The sequence below is a fragment of the Scyliorhinus canicula genome, chromosome 17 (genome assembly GCF_902713615.1).
Source record: "Scyliorhinus canicula chromosome 17, sScyCan1.1, whole genome shotgun sequence".
Taxonomy (NCBI): Eukaryota; Metazoa; Chordata; class Chondrichthyes; order Carcharhiniformes; family Scyliorhinidae; genus Scyliorhinus; species Scyliorhinus canicula.
This window is the reverse complement of record NC_052162.1, coordinates 127,633,084-127,647,788: the sequence shown is the minus strand read 5'-3', so window position 1 is coordinate 127,647,788 and position 14,705 is coordinate 127,633,084. Positions and strand designations below refer to the sequence as shown.

The following is a 14,705-nucleotide window of genomic DNA, read 5'->3' as shown; positions in this document are numbered from 1 at the left end:
TGGAGGTGTAGATGGAGCAGAGTTTGTAAGGAGCATCCAGGAGAGTTTTTTAGAGCAGTATGTAAATAGTCCAACTCGGGAAGGGGCCATACTGGACCTGGTATATGGTCAATGGAAGGTCAATGGGGAAAATTGATGTACAGAGAGATCTGGGAGTTCAGGTCCATTGTACCCTGAAGGTGGCAACGCAGGTGGATAGAGTGGTCAAGAAGGCATACAGCAAGCTTTCCTTCATCGGAAGGGGTACTGAGTACAAGAGTTAGCAGGTTACAGTTGTATAGGACTTTGGTTAGGCCACATTTGGAATATTGCGTGCAGTTCTGGTTGCCACATTACCAGAAGGATGTGGATGCTTTCGAGAGGGTTCAGAGGAGGTTCACCAGGATGTTGCCTGGTATGGAGGCTGCTAGCTGTGAAGAAAGGTTGAGTAGATTAGGATTGTTTTCGTTGGAAAGACGGAGGTTGAGGGGGTCCTGATTGAGGTCTACAAAATTATGAGCGGTATGGACAGGGTGGATAGCAACAAGCTTTTCCCAAGAGTGGGGGTGTCAGTTACAAGGGGTCACGATTTCAAGGTGAGAGGGGGAAAATTTAAGGGAGATGTGCGTGGAAAGTTCTTTACGCAGAGGGTGGTGGGTGCCTGGAACGCTTTACCAGCGGAGGTGGTGGAGGCGGGCACGATAGCATCATTTAAGATGCATCTGGACAGGTATATGAACGGGCGGGAACAGAGGGAAGTAGACCTTGGAAAATAGGAGACAGGTTTAGATAAAGGATCTGGATCAGCGCAGGCTGGGAGGGCCGAAGGGCCTGTTCCTGTGCTGTAATTTTCTTTGTTCTTTTTCCACAGCCATCTGAACCCCCGCCGCCGCTGGCTTCGCTCTGCATCACGGACCAGCTGTACATCCAACTGAGCTAAACCGGCCCAGTGACCACACTTCGACAAAGGCTGGCCGTGAAGTCAACGCGGTGGTTAAAAAAAAAAAGCAGGTCGTAGAAATGGGAGTCGTCCTTTGTTCGCGCAAGACTTGCGGCCCAGTAGGGAAGAAGACAATGATTCTCGTGCGGTACAAAACCATCGCTCCCTCCCCACTTTGATCCAGACCAACGTGTCGCAGGGTCATCACATTGTGGAGGAGGAGTCCATTCGATCCATCGGGCCTGCACCGGCTCTCTGAAACAGCGTCGTGGGGAGGCGGGCACCGCTGTCTGGGCCAGGATTTATTGCCCACCCCCAGTTGCCCCTTGCTCGGCCGTTTCAGAGGGGCGTTTAAGAGTCAACCGCGCGTGTTCGGCCAGACTGGTGTAAAGAAGGGCAGATTTTCCTTCCCTAATGGGCACGTTAGTGAACCGGGTGGGTTATTCTTTTACGACCATCGACAATGGTTTCGCGAACATCGTTAGACCTGATTTAATTTTTTTTTTCCCCTTTGTGAATTCAAATTTCTTCCATCTGCCCCGATGGGATTCGAACCCCTGGTGACCAGTCCGGTGACTATGCCACTACGCCACTGCCTTCCCTCAGCCTGGATGAAGGACGGCAGATCGCCTTCCCCTCAGGGGACAGTGGAGGAGTCAGGAGAGTTGTTAAAGGACGACAGGTCGGACCGCCTCACCAAAACCCGTCCGCTGGGAAAACAAGTTGTTCACTTTGAGATCTTCAACTGAATTCAGTCTCTCAAACCCGATAGGCTGGCGTTGGTCTCTTTGGAGCGGAGAAGGCCGAGGGGAGGGGGACCTGATTGAGGTGCGTTAAATTATGAGGGGCATAGAATCCCTACAGTTGCGGAAGGTGGCCATTCGGCCCATTGAAACTGTAGCAAAAGAGCGCCCTACCCAGGCTCACTCACTCTCGCCCCATCCCCGTAAACCCCACCTAACCTGCACACCTTTGGACACTAAGGGACAATTTTAGCTTGGCCAATCCACCCCTAACCTGCACAAATGCAGACACAGGGAGAAAGTACAAACTCCACACAAACAGTCACCCAAGGTTTCCTCCGGGTGCTCCGCTTTCCTCCTACAGTCCAAAGATGTGCAGGTTCGGTGGGATTGGCCGTGAAAGATTGCCCCATATGGTCCAAAAAGGATAGGTGGTGTCGCTGGGTGTTGCAACCCCCTCGGAGGTCACGGACTGTCCCCCGTGACTGCTGCTGAGTATGAATGTCTCCGGTAACAGGGTGGGACTTCCCCTTAATGAGGGGGACCCTGTGCAGTATAAAAACCTCGGCCGAAGTGAAGGTTGGGGCATGAGAACCTTTCCGAGAGTGGAGTCGCCTTGTTTACGCATGTTGATAAACCCTTTTATTTAAATAAATTTAGAGTACCCAATTCATTTCCTCCAATGAAGGGGTAATTTAGCGTGACCAATCCACCTAGCCGGCACATCTTCGGGTTGTATAGAACTCGCATAGAACATACAGTGCAGAAGGAGGTCATTCGGCCCATCGAGTCTGCACCGACCCACTTAAGCCCTCACTTCCACCCTATCCCCGTAACCCAATAACCCCCTCCTCACCTTTTTTTTGGACACTAAGGGGCAATTTATCATGGCCAGTCCACCTAACCTGCACATCTTTGGACTGTGGGAGGAAACCGGAGCACCCGGAGGAAACCCACGCACACACGGGGAGAACGTGCAGACTCCGCACAGACAGTGACCCAGCGGGGAATCGAACCTGGGACCCTGACGCTGTGAAGCAACAGCACTATCCACGTGCTACCGTGCCATTCACGTGCTGGGGGCGAGACCCACGCAGACACGGGGAGGATATGCAAACTCCACACGGACAGTGACTCAGGGCCGGGATCAAACCCGGGTCCTCGGCGCCGTGAGGCAGCAGTGCTAAGATAAACCTAGTTCTTGCGTCCTCCCATTCGTTTCCTTGTGGTCACGCAGAGGTTCAAGATCCGGAGGAGTTTGGTCAGGGTAAATAGTCAGGAATTCTGGGTCACTGTCCATGTGGAGTTTGCACATTCTCCCCACATCTGCGTGGGTCTCACCCCCACAACCCAAAAGATGTGCAGGGTAGGTGGATTGACCACGCTGAATTGACCCTTAATTGGGAAAAATAAAACAAATAGTGGGAAATTCTCCCCACTCATGAAGAGGGAATCAAGAACGAGAGGGCAGGGAATTCCATAATGTGGAGCTAAAAGATTGTGAGGGATTTATTTTATTCAGCCAGAGGATGGTTGGAGTCCAGAACAAACTTGCTGAGCGGGTGCTGGAGGCAGATTTGAGAGGGGTATTCGAAAGGGGGATTGGATTGTTGTTTGAAAAGAAGCAGGGGATTGGATTGTTGTTTGAAAAGAAGCAGGGGATTGGATTGTTGTTTGAAAAGAAACAATGTGTGAGGTTCGGGGTTTAAGGGAGGGGAGTGGGATAAATGGCCTCCTTCTGCACTGTAAGGATTCTGTGAGACAACTCCTGTGGCTACATGAGCATGTCAGAGGCTGGGTTTACAGACAGACCAAGAGATTTCAGATCCCCTGTCCTCAGTATTGACTGAGGCCTGCTCCACCTCCACCCCTCCCCCATTAACTATCTCTCCCTCCCTTCATCCTTCCCTCTCTCCCCTTCCCTCCCTCACCCCTTCTCCCCCTCTTTCCCTCCTTATCCTCCCCCTATTCTTTCCTCCTTCCCTCACATTCCTTTCCCCTCATCGCCCATCCCGTCTCTCTCTCCTTCCCTCCTCTTTCCGTCTCCTCTCTCTTCTTCCCTCTCTCCATCCCCCCTACTCCTCCCTCTTTCCTCCCTTCCCCTTCTCTCCACCGTTCCTCCCCTCTCGTCCCTCCCCCTCCTTCCTCCCCTCTCAATCACCCCCTCTCTTCTCTCTTCGCCCTCCCTCTCTCCATCCCCCTCATCCCTCTCTCTCCTCCCACCTCACTCTCCTTCCCCCTCCCTCTCCCCATCGCCCCTCACTCCCCCCTCCCTTCCCCCTCCCCTCCCCCTCACTCCACTCTCCCCCTCACTTCCCCCTCCACCCTCACTCCCCCCTGCCCCCGACATTCCCCCTCCCCTCACTATCCCTCCCTCTACTCCCCCTCCTCACTCCCCCCTCCTCCTCACTCCCCCCTCCCTTACTCCCCCCTCCCTCACTCCCCCCTCCCTCACTCCCCCCTCACCCACCCCTCCCTCACTCCCCCCTCGCCCACCCCTCCCTCACTCCCCCCTCGTCCACCCCTCCCTCACCCACCCCTCCCTCACTCCCCCCTCGCCCACCCCTCCCTCACTCCCCCCTCGCCCACCCCTCCCTCACTCCCCTTTCACTCCCCCCTCCCCCCCCTTCACTCCCCCCTCCCCTCCCCCCTCCCCTCTTTCACTCCCCCCCCTTCACTCCCCCTCCACTCCCCCCCTTTCACTCCCCCCTCCACTCCCCCCCTTTCACTCCCCCCTCCACTCCCCCCTCCCCCTTTCACTCCCCCTCCCCCCCTTTCACTCCCCCTCCCCCCCTTTCACTCCCCCTCCCCCCCTTTCACTCCCCCTCCCCCCTTTCACTCCCCCCCTTTCACTCCCCCTCCCCCTCCCTTGCCCCTCCCCCTCCCATGCCCCTCCCCCTCACTTCCCCCTCCCCCTCACTTCCCCCTCCCCTTCCCCCTCTCACTCACTCCCCTTCCCCCTCTCCCTCACTCCCCCTGCCCCACTCCCCCCTCCACTCCCTCCTCCCCCCTTCCCCCTACTCCCCCTTACTCACTCCCCCCTCCCTTCCCCTTCCACCCTCACGACCCCCTCCCCCTCCCCTACCCCCCTCAGCCCTTCACTCCCCCACCCCCCTCACTCCAACCCTCCCCCTCCCTCCCCTCACTCCCTGATGCACTATCAATAACCACAGAAACGAGGATGTAGTCCGAATTGAAGGCTTTAATAGCCAAGATGTTTCCCGAGCAGCTCAAGTACAGAAAAGGAAGCTGCAGGGGAAACACGGGCTCTTATACCCTGCCTCAATGGGCGGAGCTACCTTACATTCTGACCAATGGGTTACAAACCATTGGGCCAATGAGCAGCGAGCCTTCTCCACCAATGGTGGCTCAGCACTTCTAGGTACCATTGTACCTCTAGTCATACTACCACATTTACCCCCTGTTGAAAAAAAGAACCGGGGGGGGGGGGGGGGGCTGCTTGATCGTCCAGCCCTAACTGGTGGTCCGTGCGGGTGGAATAACATAACTGGTAGTATGACTAGTGATAGGGTCCTGCACTCCTCTCGTACGGCGGCTGCCCACTGGCCCGTAACTATTTACTGAGACATCTACAGTTCCATAATTCTGGCAATAGGTTGTGTACCAGTCATATTCAAAAGAGTCCATCAATAGTTCATAGTGACTCGATCAGACGGTCGGGAGCTCTGGCTGTCCTTTGCGATCGACGGAGCTTCGGCGGAGACGTTGATGGAGGTGCAGGCGTCTGTGACTCGGGGAGCGTGGATCCGGTCCCTGGGGCAGTTTCAACACCCCTAGATGGGGCTGGTCGGACCGGGGAGGGGGCGTCTAATCCTCTAGATGGCGCAGGTGAGGGGGTTGGCGGACCAGGGAGGGGAGCATCTGTAGAGTTCAGTTGTGGGCGGGGGGGGGGGGGGTTCCAGGCATAGCCTGCGGGAAAAACGGTTGTCCAGGAAAGGGGGCTACGGTGAGAGGTGCCGCTGGGGGGGGGGGGGGGCTGGTGGCGAGGGCGATGGAGGGGATCCGGCGGGCGCCAGGTCCCGTAGGGAGAGCGTGTCTTGTCGGCCGTGGGGGTACTCCACGTATGCGTATTGCGGGTTAGCATGGAGCAGTTGGACCCTCTCGACCAACGGGTCTGATTTGTGCGCCCGCACGTGTTTCCGGAGCAGGATGGGCCCGGGGGCAGCCAGCCAGGTCGGGAGCGAGGTCCCTGAGGAAGACTTCCTGGGAAAAACAAGAAGGCGTTCGTGGGGTGTTTGGTTAGTTGCAGTGCAGAGCAGCGACCGGATGGAGTGGAGGGCGTCTGGGAGGACCTCCTGCCAGCGGGAGACTGGGAGATTCCTGGACAGTAGGACGGTCTTCCAGACCATACCGTTCTCCCTCTCAACCTGTCCGTTACCCCGTGGGTTATACCTGGTCGTCCAGCTTGAGGCAATGCCCCTGCTGAGCAGGAATTGGCGCAGTTCGTCACTCATGAAGGAGGACTCCCTATCACTGTGTATGTAGGCGGGGAATCCGAACAGGGAAAAAATGCTGTGGAGGGCTTTTATGATGGTAGTTGTGGTCATGTCGGGGCAGGGGATGGCGAACGGGAAGCGGGAGTACTCGTCAATCACGTTGAGGAAGTACGTGTTGCGGTTGGTAGAAGGGAGGGACCTTTGAAGTCCATGCTGAGGCATTCAAAGGGACTTGAAGCCTTTATCAGATGCGCTTTCTCCGGGCGGTAGAAGTGCGGCTTGCACTCCGCGCAGATGTGGCAGTCACTAGGGCAGGTTGCGGGTCTTCACGAAATGGAAGAAACAAGTGACCCCCCGGGTGGCAGAGGTCCTCGTGCTGGGCTCGGAGGCGGTCCACTTGTGCGTAGGCACATGTGCCGCAGGATAGGGCATCAGGAGGCTCGTTTACCTTCCCGGGATGATACAGGATCTCGTAGTTGCAGGTGGATAATTCGATCCTCCACCGCAAGATCTTATCGTTCTTTATCTTGCCCCGCTGTGCATTGTCGAACATGAAAGATACCGACCGTTGGTCCGTGAGGAGGGTAAACCTCCTGCTGGCCAGGTAATGCCTCCAATGTCGCACAGCTTCTACTATGGCCTGTGCTTCCTTCTCGACCGAGGAGTGGCGGATTTCGGAAGCATGGAGGGTACGGGAGAAGAAGGCTACGGGTCTGCCCGCTTGGTTGAGGGTGGCTGCCAGAGCTACGTCGGACGTGTCGCTCTCGACCTGGAAGGGGAGGGTCTCGTCGATGGCGCGCATCATGGCCTTTGCGATATCCGCTTTGATGCGGCTAAAGGCCTGGCGGGCCTCTGTCGACAGGGGGAAAGTGGTAGTTTGTATGAGAGGACGGGCTTTGTCGGCGTAATTGGGAACCCACTGAGCGTAATAGGAGAAGAACCCGAGGAAGTGGGGGAGGGGGAGCTCCATCAGGGGGCGCTTGCGTTCCGGGTCGGGGCCTATCACTCCATTTCGCACTATGTAGCCGAGGATGGTTAGGCGGTCGGTGCTAAACACGCATTTATCCTTATTGTAGGTCAGGTTCAGGAGTTTTGCGGTCTGGAGGAATTTGCGGAGGTTGGTGTCGTGGTCCTGCTGGTCGTGGCCGCAGATGGTGACATTATCGAGATACGGGAATGTTGCCCGTAAACCATATCGGTCGACCATTCGGTCCATCTCTCGCTGGAAGACCGAGACCCCGTTTGTGACACTGAAGGGAACCCTTAAGAAGTGGTAGAGTCGCCCATCTGCCTCGAACGCAGTGTACTTGCGATCGCTCGCGCGGATGGGGAGCTGGTGGTAGGCCGACTTGAGGTCCACTGTGGAGAAGACGTTGTACTGAGCGATCCTGTTGACCAGGTCGGATATACGGGGAAGTGGGTACGCATCTAGTTGTATAAACCTGTTGATGGTCTGACTGTGGTCTATGACCATCCTATTCTTGTCCCCAGTCTTCACCACAACTTGTGCTCGCCAGGGGCTGTTACTAGCCTCGATGACCCCTTCCCTTAGAAGCCGCTGGACCTCGGACCTGATGAAGGTCCGGTCCTGGGCACTGTATCGTCTGCTCCTGGTGGCGACGGGTTTGCAATCCAGGGTGAAGTTTGCAAAAAGGGAGGGGGGGATCGACCTTGAGGGTCGCGAGGCTGCAGACAGTGAGAGGGGGTATAGGGCCGCCGAATTTAAACGTCAGACTCTGAAGGTTACATTGAAAGTCTAACCCCAGGAGTGCGGCCGCGCAGAGGTGGGGGAGGACATAGAGCCTGTAATTTTTGAACTCCCTCCCCTGGACAGTGAGGTCCGCTATACAATACTCCTTTATCTCAACCGAATGGGAGCCAGAGGCCAGGGAGATTTTTTGATTGACGGGATGGACAGGAAGAGAACAGCGTCTTACCGTGTCGGGGTGTATAAAACTCTCCGTGCTCCCAGAGTCAAGCAGGCAGTACGTCTCGTGCCTGTTGATCAGTACTTTCGTCGTCGCTGTGGAGAGAGTGCGGGGTCAAGACTGGTCCAAAGTTACCGATGCCAATCGTGGCAGAAGTTCAGGGTCATCATCGGGCAGTGCGTGGTCACCCGCGCTGGGGCCCTTGGAGCCGGTCCAACATGGCGGTGCCCACTGGTCGCACATGGCTGAGGGTGGACAAAATGGCGGCACCCATCCCCCACACGTAGCGTCGGCAGAGCAAGATGGCGGCGCTCGGAGGCCACAAGTGGCGCTGGGGGAGGAAGACGGCGAATTTCGTGGGCCGCACGGGGCCCGTGGAGAGAGTTGGAGCGGCGACCCACATTCGCTGCCCGGGACTGCAGCAGACCGCCATGAAATGGCCCTTCTTGTCGCACCCCTTACACGTTGCCGATCGGGCTGGGCAACGCTGTCGGGGGGGTGTTTTGCCTGTCCACAAAAATAGCAACAGGGCCCAGCAGGGTTTCCAGGGCGTCTCGCAGCGCAGGCCTCAGGCGGTTCAGAGTCTGGGGGGGGGAAGAATTCCACGCTGCCGAGGGGGCTGCTGTGCGGTCGGGGGCGTAGGCGCGGGCGTTTCGGGAGGCAACGTCCAGTGAGTTCGCAAGGGCCCGTGCCTCCGTGAGGCTCAAAGTTTCTTTCTCTAGAAGTCTCTGGCGGATTTGTGGGGGCTGCATAACCGCAACATAAGCGTCTCGGATCAACAGTTCTGTGTGTTCGTTGGCAGAAACTTGCGGGCAGCCGCAGTTCCTCCCCAGTACAAGGAGCGCACGATAAAATTTGTCTAATGACTCACCAGGGGTCTGCCGCCTCGTTGCCAGTAGATGCCAAGCGTAGACCTGGTTTACTGGGTGGATATAATGTCCTTTGAGTAGTTCCATTGCAGAATCATAGTCAGTAGCATCCTCGATGAGCGTGTAGACTTCCGGGCCCACTCTCGAGTGCAAGATCTGTAGTTTCTGCTCCCTCGTAGGTGTGCTTTTTGCCGTGCCGTGGTAGCCGTTAAAACATGCTAACCAGTGCTTGAAGGATGTTGCTGCGTTAGCCGCGTGGGGGCTGATCTGTAGACTCTCCGGCTCGATGCGGAGCTCCATCCTTTAATATCTTGTCTATTAAATTGATGCATTATCAATGACCACAGAAACGAGGATGTAGTCCGAATTGAAGGCTTTAATAGACAAGATGTTTCCCCAGCAGTTCAAGTACAGAAAAGGAAGCTGCAGGGGAAACACGGGCTCTTATACCCTGCCTCAATGGGCGGAGCTACCTTACATTCTGACCAATGGGTTACAAACCATTGGGCCAATGAGCAGCGAGCCTTCTCCACCAATGGTGGCTCAGCACTCCCAGGTACCGTAGTACCTCTAGTCATACTACCACACTCCCCCTCCCTCCCTCTCACCCTCCCCCCCTCACTCTCACCCCCCCTCATTACCCCCTCCCTCTCAACCCCGCTCATTCCCCCCTCACTCCCTGACCTTCTTTGTCCCTCTCCCCCCTCCCCAGTTTTGCAATCGAACATGAACTCCCTCCAAATAAACAAGACCTCTATCCTGGAGCGAAGAGAGCTACGCCGCCTCGATTCGGGGTTTTATTCCGGTCAGGAATCGAGAAGCAAATGGGGTCCATGTGAATATGGATCCTCCCAGAGAGAGAGAGGGGGGGGGAGAAAAGCAAGGACTGGCTCATTAAAACATACAAAGGAGAGGCAAAAGCCTTGGGTTCAAATGGTCAAGAGAGGGTCAACCCAGTAAACTGGGCACAATCCCCAACATCTGATCACAGGGTGGAAACCAACCAAACACCCCCCCCCCACAAACACTCCCCACCCTCCACAAACACCCCCCAAAACACTCCTCACCGCCACAAACACCCCCCACACAAACACCCCCCCACCCCCTCCCACAAATACCCCCGTCCCACAAAAAGCCCCCCCTCCCACAAATACCCCCCTCCTCCCACAAATACCCCCCTCCTCCCACAAATACCCCCCTCCTCCCACAAATACCCCCCCCACAAATACCCCCCTCCTCCCACAAATACCCCCCCACAAATACCCCCCTCCTCCCACAAATACCCCCTCCCACAAATACCCCCACCCCCTCCCACAAATACCCACCTCCCATAAATACCCCCTCCCACAAATACCCCTACCCCCTCCCACAAATACCCCCCTCCCACAAATACCCCCACCCCTCCCACAAATCCCCCCACCCCCTCCCACAAATACCCCCCATCTCCCACAAATACCCCCCTCCATCCCACAAATACCCCCTCCCTCCCACAAATACCCCCACCCCCTCCCACAAATACCCCCACCCCCTCCCACAAATACCCCCCTCCCACAAATACCCCCCCTCCCACAAATACCCCCCTCCCACAAATACCCCCCTCCCACAAATACTCCCCTCCCACAAATACCACTTCCAAAAAACCCCCCCCCCCCACAAATACCCCCCCCACAAATACCCCCCTCCCACAAATACCCCCCTCCCACAAATACCCCCCCCACAAATACCCCCCTCCCACAAATACCCCCCTCCCACAAATAACCCCCCCTCCCACAAATAACCCCTCTCCCACAAATAACCCCCCTCCCACAAATAACCCCCCCCTCACACAAATACCCCCCACCCCTCCCACAAATACCCCCTCCCACAAATACCCCCCACCCACAAATACCCCCCCACCCCTCCCACAAATACCCTCCCACAAATACCCCCCACCCCTCCCACAAATACCCCCCACCCCTCCCACAAATACCCCCCCACCCCTCCCACAAATACCCCCCCACCCCTCCCACAAATACCCACCCCTCCCACAAATACCCCCTCCGACAAATACCCCCCCTCCCACAAATACCCCCCTCCCACAAATACCCCCCCCCCACAAATACCCCCCTCCCACAAATACCCCCCTCCCCTTCCACAAATACCCCCCCTTCCACAAATACCCCCCCTCCCACAAATACCCCCCCACAAATACCCCCTCCCACAAATACCCCCCTCCCACAAATACCCCCCTCCCACAAATACCCCCCCCCCACAAATACCCCCCCTCCCAAAATACCCCCCCTCCCACAAATACCCCCTCCCACAAATACCCCCCCTCCCACAAATACCCCCCTCCCACAAATACCCCCCCTCCCACAAATACCCCCCTCCCACAAATACCCCCCTCCCACAAATACCCCCCCCCACAAATACCCCCCCCACTCCCACAAATACCCCCCCACTCCCACAAATACCCCCCCTCCCACAAATACCCCCCCATCCCACAAATACCCCCCTCCCACAAATACCCCCCCCTCCCACAAATACCCCCCTCCCACAAATACCCCCCCCTCCCACAAATACCCACCCCTCCCTCCCACAAATACCCACCCCTCCCTCCCACAAATACCCACATTTCAATCTGGGTCAGGACCCAGAAACTGCTCTACCTCCCAGTCTCCTGTGCAAAGGCAAATCACACCATGCTCAATTAATGGACTTGGGAGACCCCTGGAAAGAATGATGTGTCTCTGAACTGTAGCCATGGTGGGGATGTCACCTCCCCCCTCAAATGGCTAAAATGTTCAGGTTGAGATTTATTCATGTGTGGTGTGTGTGTGTCTCTCTCCTATGCTCATTCTGCCCTCTCTTGGACAGCCAGTGGCCTCGGCATCTCCCTCCCGAGAGCCAGACTTTTTTTTCCCATGAATGTAGGGGTGGTGGCAGCAGCAGCAGCAACAGCCCCCCCGTCGCCTCCCCCAATCCAATGTGCTCCTTTTTGAAAAGAAGGGAATGCGAGAGAGAGAGTGAGTGAGTGGAGGGACAAGACAACACAGCAGAACAACAACAACAACAAAAAAACTACAACCATCGCCTTAATTTCCAAAGGGGAAACAAATCTAGCATTACAGCGGACGCATCTGTGAAGGATCTCTGAAAGTAAAGCCCCCCGCCCCACCAAACCTCCAGTCAAATGGACAACAGGCAGAGGAGATGGTCAGCCAGCTGGATGTGAGATCTGGTGAGAATATGTTCCTCTTAAAGGAGAGAGAGAGAGAGAGAGAGCTCTTGTTTCTGCCCAGTGTCTCTCTCTCTCTCGCTTCGTTCTTTGGGAGATTTTCTTTTTAAACAATAAATCTTTGCTGAAGATGGCGTCTGCTTTTAGTTGGAGTGCAGGGGAGGGGAGTGGAGCAGAAGAGATTGGATTTGGGAAGGGAAAGTGTGTGTGTGGAAATGTGAACTGGAAGCAGGTTGTAAAAGGTTCGACAGGACACCATTAAATCCCACATTACTTTCTCTCTCTTTCTCTCACACTCCCCTCTCTTTAATTCCTCCCCCCCCTCTCTCTAACCCAGGTATAAACATCGTCGATTTCCGCTTGAAATTTAACCCATAGGATACCTCCCTTCTCTCTCTCTTCCCCCTTCCCAGGAATGCATTACTTCTCCCTCATGTTGATTATCGATTTGTGAATTCACCCCCCCCCCCCCCTTTGCATCCCGCCTCGAGAAGAGGGTTTTTCTTTTGCATTTGATCCCCAGAGAGAGGGAGTGTTCCAGCACACACACCCCCAACAACTACCCTGAAACGTCTGTCTGCTTACAATGTTCATTTTTAAAGAAAGGATTTTCCATCTTTTTCTTTGCCAAATCTATTTATATATTTTATATGAAGGGGGGGAAGCAGGGGATTCAAGATTTGCAAATGTTACCAGAGTGCAGAAGGAGGACATAACCGTGGTCAGCATGGCTGCCTCACAGCGCCAGGGACCCGGGTTTGATTGTGGCCGTGGGTGACTGGAGTTTGCACGTTCTTCCCCTGTCTGCGTGGGTTTCGCTCCAGTTTCCTCCCACTGTCCGTGTGTGGGTTAGGTGGGGTTACAGGGATAGGGCAAAGGGAGAGAGAGAGGTCTGAGGTAGGGTGCTCTTTCAGAGGGTCGGTGCAGACTCAATGGGCCAAATTACCTCCTCCTGCACTGGACGGATTCTATGGTCCAGCCCCTTCTCCAGCCTGTTACACGCAGTTGAATATAATGGTGAACTGTACAGGCCTTGTTAGGACGCAGTTGGAAGTAGTGGTGAACCGAATAGGTCTCAAGTTAGGCTGCGGCTGTAGGTAGTGGTGAATCGTACAGGCCTCCAGTTTGGGTGCAGTTGGATGTAGTGGTGAACCATACAGGCCTGAGGTAAGGTCACAGTTGGGTGTAGTGGTGAACCATACAGGCCTCATGTTAGGCCACAGTTGGATGTAGTAGTAAACAGTACAGGCCTGAGGTAAGGCCACAGTTTGGTGTAGTGGTGAACCATACAGGCCTCATGTTAGGCCACAGTTGGATGTAGTGGTGAACCATACAGGCCTGAGGTAAGGCCACAGTTGGGTGTAGTGGTGAACCATACAGGCCTCATGTTAGGCCACAGTTGGATGTAGTAGTAAACAGTACAGGCCTCAAGTTAGGCCGCAGTGGGAGCAGTGGTGAACTTGGAAGTAGTGGTGAACTATACAAGCCTCAAGTTAGGTCCGGCTGGATGTAGTGGTGAACCGAACTAGCCTCAAGTTAGGCCGCGGTTGTATGTAGTGGTAAACGGTACAGTCCTCCAGTTAGGCCGCAGTTGTACGTAGTGGTGCACCATTCAAGCCTCTAGTTTGGGTGCAGTTGGATGTAGTGGTGAACCAAACAGGCCTCAAGTTAGGCTGCAGTTGTATGTAGTGGTGAACCAAACAGGCCTCAAGCCTCTAAGTTAGGCTGCAGTTGGATGTAGTGATAAATCATACAAGACTCAAGTTCGGATGCAGTTGGAAGTAGTAATGAACATGCAGGCCTCAAGTTAGACCGCAGTTCGATGTAGCGGTGAAATGAACAGGCCCCCAGTTGGACATAGTGGTGAACTGAACAGGGGTGTATGGTAATGGACTAACAAAACAAGTGAATGGCCAATAAGCAGGAAAGTATTGAGAGGGGTTGAGGAAGTGAAAGACCTAGGAATGCATGTCCGCAGGTTCCTGAAAATGGACAAGGTGGTCAAGAAAGCAAATGGAATGCTTTCCTTTATTGGGCGAGGTTTTGAATACAAAGGCAGGCATGTAATGCTGGAACTGTATAAAAGGCTGGTGTAGGCCACAGCTGGAGTTTGTGTTCCGTTCTGGTTGCCACAGAATGGGAAGGAAGTAATTGCCCTGGAGCGGGAGTGCAGAGATTTGATTTCCAAGAATGTTGCCAGGGTTTGAAAATTCAGCTGTGAGGAGAGATTGGATCGGCTAGGGTTGTTTTCCTTAGAACATAGGAGGAGATGGGGTGACTTGATAGAAATATGGAAAATAGTAGCAGGAGTAGGCCATTCGGCCCTTTGGGCCTGCACTGCCATTCATTATGATCATGGTTGATCATCCAACTCAGTAACCTGTTCCCGCTGTCCCCCCCCCCACCCACAACCTTTGATCCCTTTAGCCCCAAGAGCTATAACTCGCACCTTTTTGAAAACATACAATGTATTGGCCTCAACTGCTTTGTGTGGTAACGAATTCCACAGACTTACCACTCTCTGGGCGAAGAAATCTGTCGTCATCTCAATCCTAAAAGGTTCACCCCGTAT

General features: G+C 55.1%; 1 protein-coding gene across 1 annotated transcript in view; it reads left to right on the top strand.

Moving 5' to 3' along the window:
• Nucleotides 1-11,552: 11,552 nt before the first annotated feature.
• homeza (homeobox and leucine zipper encoding a) overlaps nt 11,553-14,705 on the top strand; it is a 31,212-nt gene continuing 28,059 nt past the window's right edge. Inside the window, exon 1 of the mRNA XM_038775045.1 lies at nt 11,553-12,136. The gene's annotated coding sequence lies outside the window, so the exon portion shown is untranslated. The remainder of the gene's footprint in view (nt 12,137-14,705) is intronic.